Below are 19,863 nucleotides of genomic sequence, written 5' to 3'. Positions count from 1 at the left end.
TGCTGCTGCTGTTGCTACTGCTGCTGCTTCTAATAATGATGATGGTGATGACGATCCTGGTCCAAATACGTTCATTATTTTGAATTATTTACTCCAAGTACATCGGGGAAGGCTTATGAAATTCCCCCCCCCCCCCCAAAAAAAAAATGTAGTATTTACAAATTGTCAAACTAGTCTTCATACAGTTAATTCATTCGAAGATTTTTTAATTCATAGAATAATCATCCTTAATCAGTATAGATTAATTATTTACGCCATAACAATTTAGAATCTTCGAGAGGCGTAAAAGAATTCATTTCTAACGCTAGCACTCGAAACAGATAAAGCAATAAATGATAATGTGTAAATATTGAGTTTAAAACTCTGTAGATAAAAAAAAAGGGTCGAAGAAAAATCCTGGGACACGAACACGCTTAAACGTCATCTAATAAATTCTTTCTAATTTTGGCACAATTTTGTGAGGAGTTGAAAGTCGATTACATCAACCTCGATACTCGACTGGTACTTATGTTATGGATTTGAGAGGATGAAAAACAAAGTCGACCTCGACGGTATTTGAAATCAGAAACCCAATGCGTTAGAAAAGAAAGGCCGCCAAATATTTTATCCGAAGAGGTGATGATCCAGCCAGTTCACTGACAATCTGACAGCTAATAAATTAGCTTGCTTTCAAATCTCTCGGACGCTTATATCTGAATGATAATTTTTATAAAGGAATGAAATGGATTAAAATAATGTATAAAATATATTATTATGACAGTCGCATTTAATAGAATAAAAAATTAAGAAAAATTCTTAATGCATATAATTTTTTTTCCATTTAAACGAAGTTTGTTGTCTGTTGTCACATTCTCTAATATCAATTTATAACTGAGTCAGTTTTCATTTTCCAAATGTGTTAACGTTTTGTGAATTGTCACAAAATATAAATCAGTTTTAACGGGTTATAAGTTATATCTCCCCGCCACTCACTTCGTCATAGAAATCTATTTTTCTTCTTTCTTTAATGTCTCTTAAAGCATGTCAGACACTCGAACTATTGTTTAGTTTAGTAATTTAATATCAGTCAATATTTTTTTTTATAAAAAATAACAAAAAGATAAATCACATTAATGAAACACTTGTCCATGAACTGAAGAACAGTAAATCAATTATTACAAAGATGATAAGGAAAAACTTGTGAAAATGTATTATATATTCTATATTTTCTAAACAAAGCAGGAGACTGAGAGGCAGGGTTAAGTGCCAATCTAAGATATTTTATAGTATTTATTAACGTTCAACCAACGTTCAAATCTACGTTGAACTTTTTCTTTCATCTCTCTGGAGTCAATAAGTAAAATATTGAGCTGTCAGATGAATTCGTTTGTTTTTATTTTGGTTGGCACTCCATCGTCATATGTCTGAAAAGAAAATAATTTATTCAAATTTCATAAACGATACACAGAAGTTGTAGAAGAGGAATAAAGCGACAAAGAAGCACAAAACACTATGGTTAAAAACATATACATTTCGTTTTAATCCAAATTGCGCTGGCGTGGCTGCGTGGTAAGACGTTTGGGGTTTTTATTTATATACCATTATCTCCAATTATTTTCAAATTTGGTATATGTATTAAGTCTTGTATACTAATTATCAAAATGAAAATCATTTTCCCTATAAATTTATAATTAAAATCTTATTAGCCTTTAAAGTTTGAAAAATTTGAGTATTTTAGCCAATCAGAAACGAGTGTTTTACACATCACCGTGAAGTTCTGTTAGCGTAGTAAGCAAAGAAAGCTGTTTCCATAGTAACCAAGGAGTGTAACCACCACATGTTCCATAACTGTTTGCAAAGAACCCTGTTGTCATAGTAATCAAAGATGCCACGCATGCGTACAAGGAGTACAACCACCACGTATTTCATAATTGTTTTCATAACAGAAGCAATTCGATTCGAGATTGTTATAGAGATTTTTCAGTTATTTCTAATAGTTTGACCCCTCCCCTATATATATATATATATATATATATATATATATATATATACACATGATCTCTCGGCTCCAGGGTACAACTCTGGGCGGAAAATGGCCTCACCGGCGAACACACAACCTAGGGTTGTTTTTATGAAAGACCAGAAGTCACCCATATACACACAGCCTCTCCTTTTGACGCCACTGATGTTATCCAAGAGAAAGGCAAAGGGGCTGATACACCTTCGCACCAGTGACGTTGCAACTCATTTATACAGACAAGTGAACTGGAGCAACGTGAAATAAAGTGTCTTGCTCAAGAACATAACACACAGCCCGGTCCGGGCTCGGACCAGAATCTTAGTTGAGTCAACCTCTTGCTACTCAGTTTCCCCTGCAGTGACTCAAAATCTGCAGGTAAGTCGTCACAAGTTGGCACAAGCAGGAGGCTAACTCACCGTAAAAAATTACCGTTCGTGTCCACCATGATATTCAAAACTTTTTTCTGGCTGTTAATACTAAACGGGTATATTTTAGAGTTATTTGGCGTCTATTTCTAGCATGTGGAACTACCCAGTAGTTGCTCTTATTATAATTATATTTATATAATTAAATACACTGTATTAATTTTTTTAACTGAATAGTTTCTTACAAGCTAGCTACTTGATAAGATCCTATATAGATTCTATCCTTGATTATAATGATATATATTTCCCAACGCATTGAATTAACACACAAATAGCTGAATTTTTCCCAGACACAGAGAGGCGCTTAATGATATTTTTAGGTGGAACGTGTACGACACTAAATGACACGGCTGAACATTTGAATTACATATTTCCGTCTACCTAATTTCATACGCATATATATGTTTGTGTGTGTATTGTGTGTGTGTTTGTGTGTGTGTGTGTGTATGGGTGAGTGTGTGTGTGTGTGTGTGTATTTGTTAGTGTGTGTACAGAGATACACACATACACAACATAAATAGATATAAATTGAAAGATGTACACATATTCATGCATAGGTATATACACAAGGTATTCATAAAATCAAGCAAACACACAACACACATACTCATACAACAGTGCGTACACACACACTCAGGATTGAGCTAAGTCATCCATCTTAATAATAATGTTTTCAAATTTTGGTACAAGCTAGCAATTTTAGAGGGAATGGGTCACTCGATACGATTGACCTGCTTAACTGGTATTTCACTTTATCGATCCCAAAGAGATGAAAGGCAAAGCTGGCGCGGCGGAATTTGAGTTCAGAATGTAACGAGCCGGAAGAAATGCGAATTAGAATTTTGTTCTACGCACAAATTATTCTGCCAGCTCAACCTACAATAAGTGTTTCAAATATAGGCGACAGGCCAGCAATTTAGTGGAGAAGTAGTACAGCCAATTATTTCGGCAGGAATATTTGGCTGGTATCTTATCTTATCGATCCCCAAAAGATAGAACTTTAAATTAAGATGAGTAAGACTTGAATTCAGAACGCGAAATTCCGGAACAAATACTGTAAAGCATTTTGGTCCGACACTAACCATTCTGTCTATTCGTCGCATTAATTGAAAAAGCAGTGAAAAAGGTTTATAAATTTATATATGAAAATAGAATTTAGATTATTCATGGAGATGCTCCGGCATGGCTTCAGTCCAAGTAGAGAAACAATTAAATAGCATAAAGAATGGAACATGGATTATACATGAGACATACCGTTTTTATTAGAATTAGCTCAGTCAGTCCGTCAAATTCTTGGTTTTCGATAAGTGTTTACCAGCTGACAGGAAAATATTTCTATATAATTATGTACAGTTGCATTTCAAAAGTTCATGGATATCTAGAGATAGAAAGACAATACATTTCAGGAGAATTTCTTCTCTCGAGACATCTTCTGCAGCGTATTGTATTTTCCATGTCCGAATGTCCACGAACATATCAAAATATGAATGTACCTAACTATACATGACACTGCTTGGTGTGCCTCTAATTAAGATATTTCTATTATTTCCTTACAGATGGTTTACAACCGGACAACTATCTTCCACAATAGTGTCAAGCCGACCAAAGACTTGTGAGTGGCCTTAGGAGACGGAAAATGAAGATGAGAGAAGCCCGTCTTAAATATATATATATATATATATATATATATATATATATATATATATATATATATATTATCTAATAATCACCGTATATGTTTTTTATGCGGTCTCAGCACATGAATCTGATCATAGCACATAAAAACATATATTGTGTTTTATTGTGTTTATTTAATGTTTATCTGTCATGAGATGGAGTAATTTTTGTTGATTTCAACAACAATATGTATATATATATATATATACACACACATACATACATAGATACATGTATGCATATATATGTATATATATATATATATATATATATATATATATATATATATATATATATATATACACATATGTATGTGTGTATGTGAGTATACGCGTTTATATGTGTAGGTGTGTATGCCATTCATCTTGTCTGTACTTGACAACTGGTTTTGATTGGTTTGCGTCCACGTAACATAGCGGTTCCACCAAAGAGAGAGATAGAATAAGTACCAGACTTTAAGAATATATATACGGACAGGCATCGATTTGTTCAACTAAAAAAAGCGTCAAAACAGTACACCAGCATGGCCGCAGTCCAATCACCGAAACAAGTGAAAGATGAAGAAACAAAGAAGATATATTTAATATAAGAGACATCAACAATTAATTTCTGTCCAGCCAGTCACAAATGAATTGAATATAATCTCAGATGATTCTTGTTCTACTTGTCAAACAGTCTAGCATTTTTAACCTTACAGCAACTGTACAATTCACGGCAATGAAAATTTTACATCACAAATTTACATTTGATTCCAGTGTTAGCGTCTGTTTAATATTTTTTCTCTTCTCTGCCTCAACAAATGTCTGGATATATTGATTGAAACGCGTTATGTATTTATAGAATTTGTGGAATATTTTAAAATATGAAAGTTCTCAAACAAAATTTTACTTGGTGAACTCTGCTAAATCAAAAATTTATCGTAGACATCGTCTTCTATTGTTTTCCAAGTGACAATACATTTCTAGATTAAACTAAAAATGAAAGAACATATGGGAACATTTAAATATATTCAAATATGTCTGCATATTTACGTTTGTTATGAACATATGTATATACACAGGTATGTGTGTACATATCTATTTATATATTTGTATGGATTTGTTTGTGTCTACACACACTTTCTCTCTCACACACACGTGCATATAAATCAATATATGTATATATATATATATTTACATATTTGATCCTTTATATTGAACACTCAATATTTCATCTACATTCAATACTTTATTTCATGGTGCCATCCATTTTTATTTTATTTTATTTAATTTTATATTATATATTGTATATTATATTATATATTGTATATTCTATATTCTATACCCCACATTGGTCCTGCAGGAATATAAATAAAACATAAAAAACAGACAGTGTTGGAACTCTTTTAAACAAAATAATATATTCCTCTATACACAATCATACAAAAAACCCCCACCTTTTTTGTATTTATTTTTACTCGCACACACACACACACACACACACACACACATATATATATATATATATATATATATATATATATGTGCGTATGTTTGTATATATATATATACATATATATATATATATATATATATATATATATATATATATATATATATATATATATATATATATATATATATATATATATATATATAATCACAGTAAATGTAAATGTGCAGATGTAGACATGTGCGAATACATATTTTATCACGAGAAACGTAATCACATGACTCGCAAATATTTGCGTAGTTAGGATACTATAGTAACAACTCTCGAATCAAACAGAATTTCTTTCACTCTGTTGTTACAATTACACACAAACTGCTGCCTTTTATTCACAATAACTGCCTACGTTTAACATTACAACTATACAAAGATTGTTTATTTTCTTGTTATATTAGCATAGCACATTGCGATATCTATTGTTAATTAATAGATTTAACAAGTGTTAAAACCGGACCCTCTTAGGCGTTTCATAGATTTGAATAAGTTTATGTTTGTTTTAGTGTAACGTTAGTAAGAGTTGGTGCGATTATATGAGGAAATGGAAAGGCGATGCCTGTGAACCTCGCAGAAGTTGCGTGGCATTCATTACTAATTTGTAGCTTGTTATTATAATCGGTCAAGATTATTCTGGGATTGTTGCTTTTGGCATGAAATCTAAATCAAACATGTACTCGATTTCCTTATTTAAAGACTCATAACTAAATCAATAGCCCTTACACACACATACACATACACACACACACACACATATATAAATATTCATACACACATACATACACACACATACGCGTACATATTTATTAATCTATAGATAGATAGATAGATAGGTAGAAAGAAATAGATAGATAGATAGATAGATAGATAGAAAGAAATATATATATATATATATATATATATATATATATATATATAGACAGACAGAAAGTCGGACAGACAGACAGACAGACAATCAGACAGACAGACAGACAGACAGACAGCCAGACAGACAGACAGATAGATAGATAGATAGATAGATAGATAGATAGATAGATAGATAGATAGATAGATAAATAGATAGATAGATCGATAGATAGATAGATAAAACCGACTTGGAAAAGGATGTGTGGAGTTCGATCATATAATAATATAAATAATATATAAATATATGCACATAGACATACATATATGAATGCATATATACATGTGTTAACAACAAACAAGATGAGGACAAATATCCGTCAAATGTAAATAACGTAAATAAAGTTCGAAGACTGCCTTACAAATGCAGAAGAAGTTCTAGTTACATTAGAACAACTTATGGGAAACTTCAATCTGACCAATGTCGGATGGCCTGAAGGACTTTCTTTCCCAGGAATGGTGCGTTGGGAACAAGGACAAGTGAAGTCCCTTCTGAACCTCATCAACACTTTGAACATGGAACAAATAGTACTCCAACGAACCTGTGCAGGTAATATCCTGGATCTCTGCTTCACAAATAATATGGATCTCATCCCTAATGTGGAAGTGACACCGACGCTACTCTCGGATCACATGATAAAGCTGACCATGTACGGAGAAAAGGAAACTATGGATATGCAGCCTACAAGAAACTCTCAAAATCTTTCCAGTTTGAACTTCCATAAAGTGGAAACAAATTGAGGGAGAAATCCTCAAACAAGACTGGCCTAAATGTCTCTCCTCACCGGACATCGATATGAAACTTCAACAATTCATGTCCGTAATGCAAACCATATGCTACAAACGTGTCCCGAAGAAAAAGGCCACAGTGTACAAGGAAAAAATGCCCACGGAGAGGAAAATTGTTATGAGACGGCGTACAAAAATTTCAAATCGCTTAAACAAACAAAGTGAAACCAGTAAAAATTCCTGCATGAAAATACAACTACTGCAGATTGAAATAAATCTACAACTCTTCCATGAAAAAGAAAGAGGAGACAAAGAAGTCTGGGCTATTGACAATATAAAATCTAACCCCAAAGCCTTCTACAAGTTTGTCAAGGAAAGAACCTCAGTGCACTGCTGGGTAAGGCCACTCCTCGAAAAAGATGGTTCACTCACAGGAAACCCAGGGAGGATAAGTGAAATACTAAATGACCAATTCAAAACTGTTTTCACTCCACACCTAGGACATCCAGCTGACTTTTTTTTACCATTGCAGATATAAAAACAGAGGTAGTGTTGATTAGTTACATCAATATAAAACAAGACCATATAGTAATGGCTATAGATGAAATGAACCCGAACTCAGCTACTGACCCTGATGGATTGCCAGCAATCCTTCTAAAAGCATGTAAGCGAGTCCTAGCAAGACCACTGCAGTCCCTCTTCCAGAGCTTCCTTGCAACTAGCAATCCAAGCAAATTGAAAGAAGGTAAAATATGCCCTATTCATACAGAAAGTAGCAGAGCAGAAGCCAAAAACTACAGAGCTATCTCTCTGACCTCGCACATAGGTAAAGTCATGCCACAAATAGTCAGAAGAAATCAATCACCTTCCTTGAGGAAAATGACTTGCTGACTGACACCCAACATGGTTTCCGACCAGGAAGAAGCTGTCTTACTCAGCTCTTACACCGCTATCAATGGGTGTTGAAACAGCTGCTCAACCACTCAAATATGGATGTGATAGATCTCGACTTTGCAAAGGCCTTCGATAAAGTCGATCATGAAATGATATGTCAAACTGTGTGATCTCGGCATGGTTAGGAAATTGGGAGAAACAATGTTGGTCCTCTGGAGAACATTTGTCCTAAGCCGCTTTGACTATTGATCCCAGCTAGGGTCACCAACCAGTGTAAAATTAATTGCAAAACTTGAGGCAAGAAGATACCTTTTATGCAGCCTATAAGTTACTGGAAAAGACTCAAGGGATTGAGACTCTATTTCCAAGAGCATAGGAGGGAAAGATATGTCATAATATACACCTGGAATGTTCCAGACGGACTTGTCCCAAACTTTGGGACAAGTTCTAATGCTAGAACAGGGCGTCACTCCAGAGTACCAAAGACTTCAACTTAGCCATCAAGATATGTGACAAGATATTTCAACAGCCTATCTTTGAAGTCCCACAGCTCTTCAATATCCTCCCGATATGGAGTGGATGTAAGTGTCTTCAAAACGAAAAAAGACGTCTTACTGTCAAGTGTCCCAGATGAACCAACTTCACAGCAGGAAGTGCAGATGAGAACAGCGGCATCAACCTCCCTCATGCACCAAACGTCAATTTCTAAAACGAGTAAGTGAAGGGAAAATGACTTGCTTGGGGTACCAAATAGCGGTGTCCCAGCTTGGCCACAGACCATGAGCTGAAACTAGATCTAAAATCAAATGAAGCTTTTAGGTGTTTTCGCTCAATAAACACTCATAACGCCCGGTCTGGAAATCGAAACCGCGATCCTACGACCGCGGGTCCGCTACCCTAACCACTGGGCCATTGCGCCTCCGCTATGAAAAGCAATATAATAATGAAATGGAAAGAAATATAAATTCTTCTTATAGTAGATGCCAACTTTTGGAATGGTTTTTTTCTTTTACTTTGAACTTAGTAAGACAAAATGACAACCTGACAGTTTTGCATTATGTATATTGTAGATGATTCCTTGTTGACATATGAATTCTAATGGAAATACGCCACTTTCTTTACAGATGTCAAAGGTAATGACATAAATATCCGTGCTGTTCAGGTTTTTAGTAATATTTTTTTATCGCACTGCAGTAGTCAATGCCTACACCGAAATTTCTCAGAAATATCGTGAAATCACATTCTTGAGAAGTTATCTGTGTTGCGGTTTGCTCACAAACAAGTTCTGTTTAAAACTACAATTGCTTAAGCAAGAATGGTTGCGTTGTAAGAAGCTTGCTTCCTAACCACATGGTTCTGGGTTCAATCCCACTGCCTGGCACCTCAGGCAACTGTCTTCTACAATAGCTTCGGGCCGACCAAAGCCTTGTGAGTGGATCTGGTAGACGAAACTGAAAGGAGCCCGTCGTATATATACACACATATATATATGTGTGTGCGTGTGTGTGTCTGTGTCTGTCTGTCTGTCTGTCTGCATTTGTGCCCCTGGCATCGCTTGACAACCGATGTCGGTGTGTTTACCTCCCCGTAATTTAGCTGTTCGGCAAAAGAAGCCCGACACAATAAGTACTAGGCTTACAAAGAATAAGTTCTGGAGTCGATTTGTTCGACTAAAGGTGATGCACCAGCATGGCCGCATTCAAAATTACTGCAGCAAATAAGAGAGTAAAATAATGAGCGTCATCGCTATTCGCGGCTGTTTCACTCCTGAAACATTCTTTAATTTGAGGTGGAAAGTAAGAAGTATGTCATTGTATCATCTGCATCAGTATGGCCGCGAGGCGGCGAGATGGCAGAAACGTTGGCACACCGAGCGAAATGTTTAGCGGTATTTCGTTTGTCTTTACGTTATGAGTTCAAATTCCGCCGAGGTCGACTTTGCCTTTCATCCTTTCGGGGTCGGTAAACTATGTACCAGTTGCGTACTGGAGGTCGAGCTAATCGACTGCCCCCTCCCCCAAAATTTCGGGCCTTGTGCTTGGAGTAGAAAAGAATTTGAGCATCGCTGCCGTTGTTGTTTAATCCATGGATTTACAGTTTTCCTTTAAGTCTCGAAAATATAATTACAAAAGCTTTTAGAATTTGTCCGGGAAACACTAAATGTTTTATATTTCACTTGTTTTAGTCATTAGATTGTGGCCATGCTGGAGTACCACCTTGAAGGATTTTTTAGTCGAATGAATAAAAACGGCACTTGTTTCTTAACGCCTGTAACTTATTCTATTAGTCCTTTTTACTGAACTGCTAAGTTACGTGTATATCAGCAGACTAACACTGTGAAGCAGTGGTCGGAGACAGAGCCAAATATACACAAATATATAAATACGATGAAATTCTCTCAGCGTCCGTCGAACAAATCGACTCAAAAGGCTTTGGTTGACTCGAAGCTTAAAACTGGCACTCTGTCGGTTACAACGACAAGGTTTCCTGTCGATCCGATCAACGGATCAGCCTTCTCGTGAAATTAATGTGAAAGTGGATGAGCACTCCCCAGACCGAGACTATAGTAGAAGAAAGTCGACGAAAGTGCTACGCAAAGGAACTGAACCCAGAATTATGTGGCTGGGAAGCAAAATTCTTACCACACAGCCAATAGATTATATGAATTTTTATCTTATTTTCGGTTGATCGAGTTGGTATGGTTTTACTCCACCACAAATTATAAGGGGTGGGGAGTTAAACTAACCCAAATGTTCAACACTCTCGTTTGCTGCACTCTGTATGCACTTGGTCCTGTTGAGACGTATTATTTGAAATTCCGTAACAGAGCAATCCTTGATCAATACATTACTAAGCAATAACTTATAACATGGACAATTTGATACTAGGTACAAGAGAACACAATTGTAATTCCACATAAAATTCGTGAATTTCATGAATTTCATTAAATGTACATATTACTTGCTTGCAAGGAGATCGTAATTTGTTTAAAATCAAACGTAATAATCTACCAAATCAATACCGTGACCTACTTTTTAGTGTTAGTAGTGCGATTCAGTTGCTTTAAAGTAATTTCTAGAGATCTTCAATAGAATTTAGAGTCAACACTTAATGTTTCGTACCAATTGTCAGGAATGTGTGTAATATGATTTCATATGTTGGTACAAGGGTTAACCATATTTGTTACATTTAAAATGATTAAAACTCTTCTCCTTATTAGTTGGACCGTTGCAGCTTTAGGTCTGTTAACATTACAAATTGTGTCACATGTTTCATTAATATTAATGCTAATTTGAAGCAATTGTTTACAGTTTGGTCATTATGTAAAATTATTGTAACAATTTGCTGTGTTGTTCACAGACAGGCGGTCTTCTTATGGCAATGAAATATGTCAAAATATTGGTGACAATAGTTTTTTCTGCTTCCTCTTTGATCAATAAGTCCTGTGGTTTGTACAAGTGCTTCTATTACTGATGTGACAGCACATTAATAAATGCCTTTCGGGTCTGTATTCAGGATAAGGATGGAGTATTTTATCGTTTGTATCACCGTTTCTTTGTAGCATTCCAGTGACTCTCTTATAATATTCGGTCTGCAAAAAGCAGGGCAGAGATGATTCAGCTTTTCTCGATACCAAAGCTATATTTTCTTAATTTACCAAACCTTGCTCTAATCATTTATTATGCTACGGCTTGTCTTCAGTGATGGTACAGGAAGAACGGTTCCAGAAAGCAGCGAGACCAAATAAGCCTAAATATATATGGATAATCCCCAACACTAAATGTATTGTCTTTGTAAATAACATAGCTTCTTCAATCACGCTTTTAACTAATTACTTTTTACTCTCTTTCTTTTACTTGTTTCAGTCATTTGACTGCGGCCATGCTGGAGCACCGCTTTTAGTCGAGCAAATCGACCCCAGGACTTAATCTTTGTAAGCCTAGTACTTATTCTATCGGAATCTTTTGCCGAACCGCTAAGTTACGGGGACGTAAACACCCCAGCATCGGTTGTCAAGCGATGTTGGGGGAGGCAAACACAGACACACAAACATATACACACACACACACACATACATATACATATACTTATATATATACGATGGGCTTCTTTCAGTTTCCGTCTACCAAATCCACTCACAAGGCTTTGGGCGGCCTGAGGCTATCGTAGAAGACACCTGTCCAAGGTGCCACGCAGTGGGATTGAACCCGGAACCATGTGGTTCGCAAGCAAGCTGCATACCACACAGCCACTCCTACGCCTACTAATCATCATTTTTTTACTCATCCAAATATTTTGGAAGATACTTGGAAAAAAAAAAAGCGATACAATTCCATCTACAGATTTCAATCGACAACTATTGTTGGATCTGGTGTATGGTATTGCAGGATTCTCATAACGCAGATCCCTAAATAATGAGTATTCACTTTCAGCCTAGGAACCCTGACAAATTCATTTTTTTACCTCGCTGCTTTAGAGTTTCTTAGTAGAGGCGCAATGGCCCAGTGGTTAGGGCAGCGGACTCGCGGTCGTTGGATCGCGGTTTCGATTCCCAGACCGGGTGTTGTGAATGTTTATTGAGCGAAAACGCCTAAAAGCTCCATGAGGCTCCGGCACGGGATGGTGGCGAACCCTGCTGTACTCTTTCACCACAACTTTCTCTTACTTTCTGTTTCTGTTGTACCTGTAATTCAAAGGGTCAGCCTTGTCACTATGTCATGCTGAATATCCCTGAGAACTATGTTAAGGGTACACGTGTCTGTGGAGTGCTCAGCTACTGGCACGTTAATTTCACGAGCAGGCTGTTCCGTTGATCGGATCAACTGGAACCCTCGACGTCGTAAGCGACGGAGTGCCAACAACAACAACAACAACAACAACAACAGAGTTTCTTATGAACATAATGTATCTTCTGCATGTAATAAAGGATGATATCTAGAATTTATTATCTCTAAAGCATGAATCAAACTAATCACTAGAGACCCACAATTTTTCAATTGATTTGCTTCATTGGTCTAAAAGTCACCAATCACTTCTTTGTAAATGCGCTCGAGGTCCTGCCATATTCTCCAACAAAGTTCGGATGTATTGTTTGGGAATTTGCAGTAAGGCCAGGCATTTAACCATCTTTGATAATATATTTGTGAACTTACTTTCTGTTGTCTTCCTCGTAAGTACAAGACGTGATTTTTAATTTTGAACGGATTGCCGGTAGTTTGAACTCACGTCTCTGTTTTCGCAGATTGCATTATATACCACTTTGTTCTTTATATCAGTGTGCTATGTAGGGAGGGAGGTCTCATTCATAGCAGTTTGGCTCGAAAATTGATTCGAAAGTAAATCCTTTCTAACATTTTCGATCTTTTTATTCCTTTACCAAATACACACAATCTAATATGGCTGATATACGAACATCCAAAGATAATATTCTATTTAAGTATTTAAGAACAACAAAAGATTCTATTCTTATGTATTCATATGCAGAACATCAGCGCAAATTCATCAATATCAGTTGATTCCTTGGGTTTATCTCCTGTAAATATTAAAAGATTACGAGCATGCGCCAATTCTCTTTTCTGGTCCTCTTTCATATTTGTAAAAGAGATTAACTTTTCTAAGCAATCCTCTTTAAGTAGATCATAAATCTAGTTCAGCATTTAAAGAATTGCTTTTACCTTAATATCTCGTCGATCACCTCGCTTTTCACCTTGAAAACCTGGCAGCTTAATCTCATTCTAATGAGAATTTGTTATAAAATGAAATGAAATTATTCCGTACTCATAGAATCTTGAAATACTTCTCCATATCATCTTCGTGATCCATATACACTCACTGCTAACATGATTTTATTTTCTCCTTTGATTCCAAGTTCCCCAACCACACTGATTGTTTTTGTTTTGATTTCTTAGTTATATTTACATCGAGTAAGTATTTGTTTTTTCTTCTTTAAACTAATTATTCGTAGTTGAATGTCTTCTTCAGGATTACAATTCTTTGTAATTTAGGGAAGTGGAGCAACTCGCTGTCATAGCCCTCCAGTTCTTCGCTTGTATTATTTTAGCGAAATGATGAAAGACAAAGTTAAAGTCCATGGAATTGGATCTCTAAACGTAATATATCAGAAGAAATGCCGCTAAGGATTTAGTTCAATGTGCTATTAAATTGTAGTTTTTTTTTCTTGTCCTTTTAAAGCCTGGCCAGGTTCACGGACCCGGTTTCCCGGTTTCTACGGCGTATGTATCCCACCTCAGCTTGACGGGACGCCAGTCCAACGCAGCTTTACTCAAGAAACAGGAAGAAAGAGTGAGAGAAAGTTGGGGTGAAAGAGTACAACAGGGGTCGCCACCACACCCTGCTAGAGCCTCGTGGAGCTTAAGGTGTTTTCGCTCAGTAAACACACACAACGCCCCGGTCTGAGAATCGAAACCGTCATCCTCCGACCGCGAGTCCGCTGCCCTAACCACTGGGCCATTGCGCCTCCACGTTGAATTATAGTACAATTCCAAAATTTGGCACAAGGGCAGTACCTTAATTTATCGAAAGACAAAACTGAACTTGGTGATAATTAAACAGAGCACCTAAAAGGCCGGAAAAATTTACGCTAAGCATTTTTTTCCAATGCTCTATCGAACATAGATGGTCGCTGTCCCAACAATAATGATTTCAAATTTTGGAACGAGGCCAGCAATATACAAAGAAGGGATGATTATTTACATTATTTACATTTTGACGAATTTTTGTCCACATCTTGTGTGTTGTTGACACAACATTTCGGCTGATATACTCTCCATCTTTCATCAGGTGTCTTGGGGGAAATTTCGAACCTGGGTTCTCATTCCTATGGTATTTTTCGATGTTATTATTATTATTATTATTATTATTCAGATCACTGCCTGTACTCGAACTCGGAATCTCGGGGTTAGTAGCCCGCGCTCTTATCCACTACGCCATGTGCTCGTGGGCAGTGACCCGACAAACAAGATGAGAACAAATATCTGTCAAATGTAAATAATGTAAATAATGTACATAATTCCTCATCTCTTAAATATAGAACTGAAAGAAGGAATTAGTTGATTACATCGGCCTCAGTACTCAATTGATGCCGAAAAGATGAAAGGCTAAGTCTACCCGAGCGGTGTTTGAACTCGGACCGTGACGATGGACGAAACGCCACTGGAAATTGTGCCCGGTGCCCCAGTGACTGTGCCAACTTGCCGCCTTAGCCGTACTAATACTGATTACAAATTTGGTGACAAAGCCAGCAATTTAGGGGCTGAGGTGAGTCGATTATATTGACTCTCCCCCCGCCAGTACTCAAAACGTACTTATTTTATCACCGCGGAAAGGTGAAAGACGAAGTCGATCTCGACGGAATTTGAACTCAGGACATGAAGATGGACGAAATACCGCTAAGCATTTCACCCGGCGTGCTAACGATTCTGCCAGCTAACAGCTTTACGTTGTACTAATATTCTTTTATAGTCTAGGTACAAGGCCGGAAATTTTGCGGGTGGGGTCCAGTCGATAAGTCGATCCCAGTACGCAACTGGTACTTAATTTATCGACCCCGAAAGGATGAAAGGCAATGTCGACCTCGGTAGAATCTGAACTCAGAACGTAAAGACAGACGAAATACCGCTAAGCATTTCGCCCGGCGTGCTAAAGTTACTTATTTCTTTACTGCCTACAAGGAGCTACACGCAGAGGGGACAAACAAGGACAGACTAAGGGATTAAGTCGATTAGATCAACCGCAGTGCATAACTGGTACTCAATTTATCGACCCCGAAAGGATGAAAGGCAAAGTCGACATCGGCGAAATTTGAAATCAGGACATAGCATTTCGCCCGGCATGCAAATGCTTCTGCCAGCTCACCGCTATACGTTGTACTAATATTACCATTTCAAAAGTATCCTGTAACAGTAAAACTAAAAGATTTGGTACTAAAGGTATTTCGAACAAGTCTGACATTAAACTAATAAACTACTTTATAAATTTAGTGTCAGAATTGTGCATTAAAAACTTTTAGAGACAAATTTATTGAAGCCTGAAAAAGTATCTGCTCGCTGAGGATTTTATTCATTATAAATAATTAGCTTAATACAAATTTGCTAGGAACATTAATAAGTGCCACGTAAGTAGAGATAATTTCTGAATACGGAACACTAATAGTTCTGAATATTTCGGATTGGCTCTCTCCTTGCTTATATGCACACTCATTGTTTCCGTTTATTTGAAACTCTACAATAAAAATGTATCCTGCCATAAAATTACACACTAAACGAAGATTAAATCAGTCTAGATGTATAAAACCATGCAAATGCTTCGCCGGTTCCACTTCAGTTTGGAATGTACGTAATGATTTCATTAATTAGTTAATTGAAACACTATATAGCGTTTAGAATAAATTGAGCAATAAAACACATCCGGTGGTCTGCCTGAATGTGCACAGCTGTATAATTAGTGACAACGCTAAGTACTTCATGGCATTAGGGGTTTATGTATATGTAAGATAAACTAATGGAGATTTGTTTTCAGTAAGTAAAATTTTAGTCTCCCTGTTATAAGAAACTTGTTTCTTTTTCCAACAATAACACGAGGAAGAACATTGCAGTAACTAGTTTCAATGTTTTTTAACAACTTTATTAGAACGTGGTTACCAATTTGCTGAAACGAAGAAAAATAGTAATTTTGTTGTATCTCTGGAGTCTCATTATGCCAATTAAAACATATGCACTCGTCTTTACGGTTTGTTGATTGGTTAATTACTTAACCATTTACCTGACCGATTGTTTAAGCAACAATCGTTCAGTCAATCAATAAATCAATCAGCTATGTTTGTTAAAGTCCCTTCGTCGCCTTCCGTCGCCTCATCGATGACATACTTTTTCTACACGCGGTCAACTTTCGGTGTCCATTATTGGCAAAATAGTCCTCCTGAGATATAACAAAATTTATTTGAATAAATTCACATCAAGATTGACCAAATGCTCAAACGAAACAATAGTAAGGTATACATGTGTGTGTGTGTATATGTGTGTGCGTTTGTGTGTGTGTGTGTATGTGTGTGTGTGTGTGCGCGCCAAAAAAACCAAAGCATTACACAATAGAAATAATAAAGATAATAATCCTATCATTTCTACTATAGGCACGAAGCCTAAAATTTTCTGGGAAGTAGGGTAGTCGATTGCAACTGGCATTTCTTTTATAGACTCCTGACGGATGAAATGTTAAGTCGATCTCGGCGGAATGTGAACTAAAAACGTAAAAAGCTAAGATAAATATAACATTAGAATTCTACCGTACGACAGATTTTATCTACGGCATGGTAATAGTTGATAAAACATAAAGCAAATGTAGTAGGTGTAAAGGAATCAAATTCTCGGACATTGAGATCCCAACAGGAATTCTTCAAGGAATCAATCTTATATGAGGTGTCAAGATAGAATAACAGTTGAGTATGTTATAAAAATATTTATATAGTGGTTAAAAGATATGTCGTTACAGAGACTCCCGGCACTTTACGATCGGTTAAAGAAATTCAATCTGGATTGCTAATGTCTTCCTGTATGTAAGCAACCTTTTAAATTAACAATTTTCCATTACCTGAGGCGCAGTAAAAGGAAAATAAAATGTGTTTCATTACTTGATAACCCAAGTTGAAATCCTCTTTCCTGTGTGCAGTTTACCTGAAAATGTATTTATAAATTTCGTATATTTGCTTGCTTCGTGAGCGATTTGATCTTAGACTTTGTTTGAAAGTAAAACAGCGCGAAGAAAAAGAAAACGCTGATTCACAATCACACAGGACTTTTAATTTTCCCTTTAAACATTTGTTATTTGTTACTAAATGCTTAAGTAATAATGTTAACAATTTCTGTTTGTTTTTAAATAGCTAATATCTTACTTCCACGCCGTAATATACGCTCAGGGCCACCGTGAGATAACAATATCAGGCAGTTGTTTCATACCCTGGCAGATAATCCGGTGTTTGGGGTATGATTTTGATGTTTAGAATAAAGATTTACTTTAGCGGAAATTAATCTGTCATGTTTGTAGCAAGCGGAAAAACTGAAATGTCCTTAAAAATCATTTAAAGGCTCGGCGTTGCTTGTTTTTAACACCTTTACATTACAACGATAGATATAGGTTATTATGGAAAGCAATTTACTTCATTTAGTAGCAAAAACAAAATATCTGAAACAGGTGAAATATATTTTGACAAATGCCATTGTTGCTTCCAAAATTACTTGTTTGACAAGGAAGATTTCTAACATCATTCTGCTTAAATGGAAACAGAATCTTCTGAATACCATGTGAGTAGCAAAAGATGGAAGAGTTAGCAAATGTTGTTACAATTGCCCCACAAAATATTCTGAAGCCCAAAGTTGACAGAAGTCTAGTCAATCAGCATAGCGTGAAAAAGCACCACAAATTACCAGAAAATGGCAAGAACATTATATTTAACACATTTCAAATGTAAAGTTGTGCTGGCGCGTAGCCTTGTGGTTAGGGTTTCCACGTAAGATCGTGTTTCGATTCCCAAAGTGGGAACTGCGTTGTGTACTTGAGCATTCCTCCAGTTCACTCAATTGTGAAAGAAGCCATGGAAATCAGATAACCGACCCGATGAATCCTAGGACTTGAGACATTACTGGCAAGTTTAAAGTTGGTACAACAGCAAAGGGAAAATATTGTCTCTCGAAAGAGTGTTCCATCTATTTTCAATCAAGGAAATTAAGATTAAAGTGTAACAATAAATGAAACGGTGAACATAAATATATTAGCTGGAAACACAAGTAAAATAGTTCGCTGATTATTGTTACGACCATTATCGTATCTAATATAAGTATTTTCATCATTCTTTTGGTTTCTTTAAGATAGAAAAAGAAACTGTGTAATGTTTACGAACTAATAAAAAGGTTTTCCAACATTGATCGAATACTTCGATACACTCCTCTGAACTATTGATCTAAGAGAAGTCATTCGAAGAATTAGAAACTAAAAGAACAATATACTGCACCCAATTTCTTATAAATGATCTTTTCCTTAGATGTTGCTGCTGAAATTACAAAGAATTTCGTTTCTATTGGTGAAGTTGTCCACTACAGAAATATGTACGCATGCCAGGTCGAAATACGGTTTGTTGGCTTAAAATAGATTTTAGAAATAATCTGAATAATAATTGCATTTAACTTAAAATAACTTTCAGGTAATGAAAAGCCAAGTAATAAAGAATCCTGATATATTCTGTTAAACGTCAGTAAAATAAAATTGTAGTGAATAGCTAAAGGCATCTTAACAAGTTTACAATGTTCTTGACTTTTAATAATAGGTGGCTATAGCAGTAGTGTTCCCATTTTTACTCCTATCCATTGTGATTTATTTATAATATGATGTACATGTGAACTTTATTAAAACGCTCTGGATGCAGACATGACCGAGCTCGAATAGTGAAGAAGTTTGCTTCGTAATCACGAACTCTAGTTTTCATTCAACCTCGCGGCATATTGAACGAGTGAGTTTTACTTGATTATGGTTGGTAGTCGGAATTGATATTGGTTAGACTACGTATAAGTGTGTCGGGTGGAATATAGCTTCCTTCAGATAAAAAAAACCCAGCTTATCCCAGACTGTGTCACTTTGATAATACGTAAGGCCTAAGTTATGAGATAAAGGGTTTGTGGAACAGCCAACGACTTCCGTAGCGATTCAATGAGTAAGCAATCCCGTGATTATTCAATTAGAATACTC

The sequence above is a fragment of the Octopus bimaculoides genome, chromosome 3, assembly GCF_046866305.1.
Source record: "Octopus bimaculoides isolate indiv1 chromosome 3, ASM4686630v1, whole genome shotgun sequence".
NCBI lineage: Eukaryota > Metazoa > Mollusca > Cephalopoda > Octopoda > Octopodidae > Octopus > Octopus bimaculoides.
The sequence above is the reverse complement of the archived record's forward strand: the minus strand, read 5'-3'. Positions refer to the sequence as shown.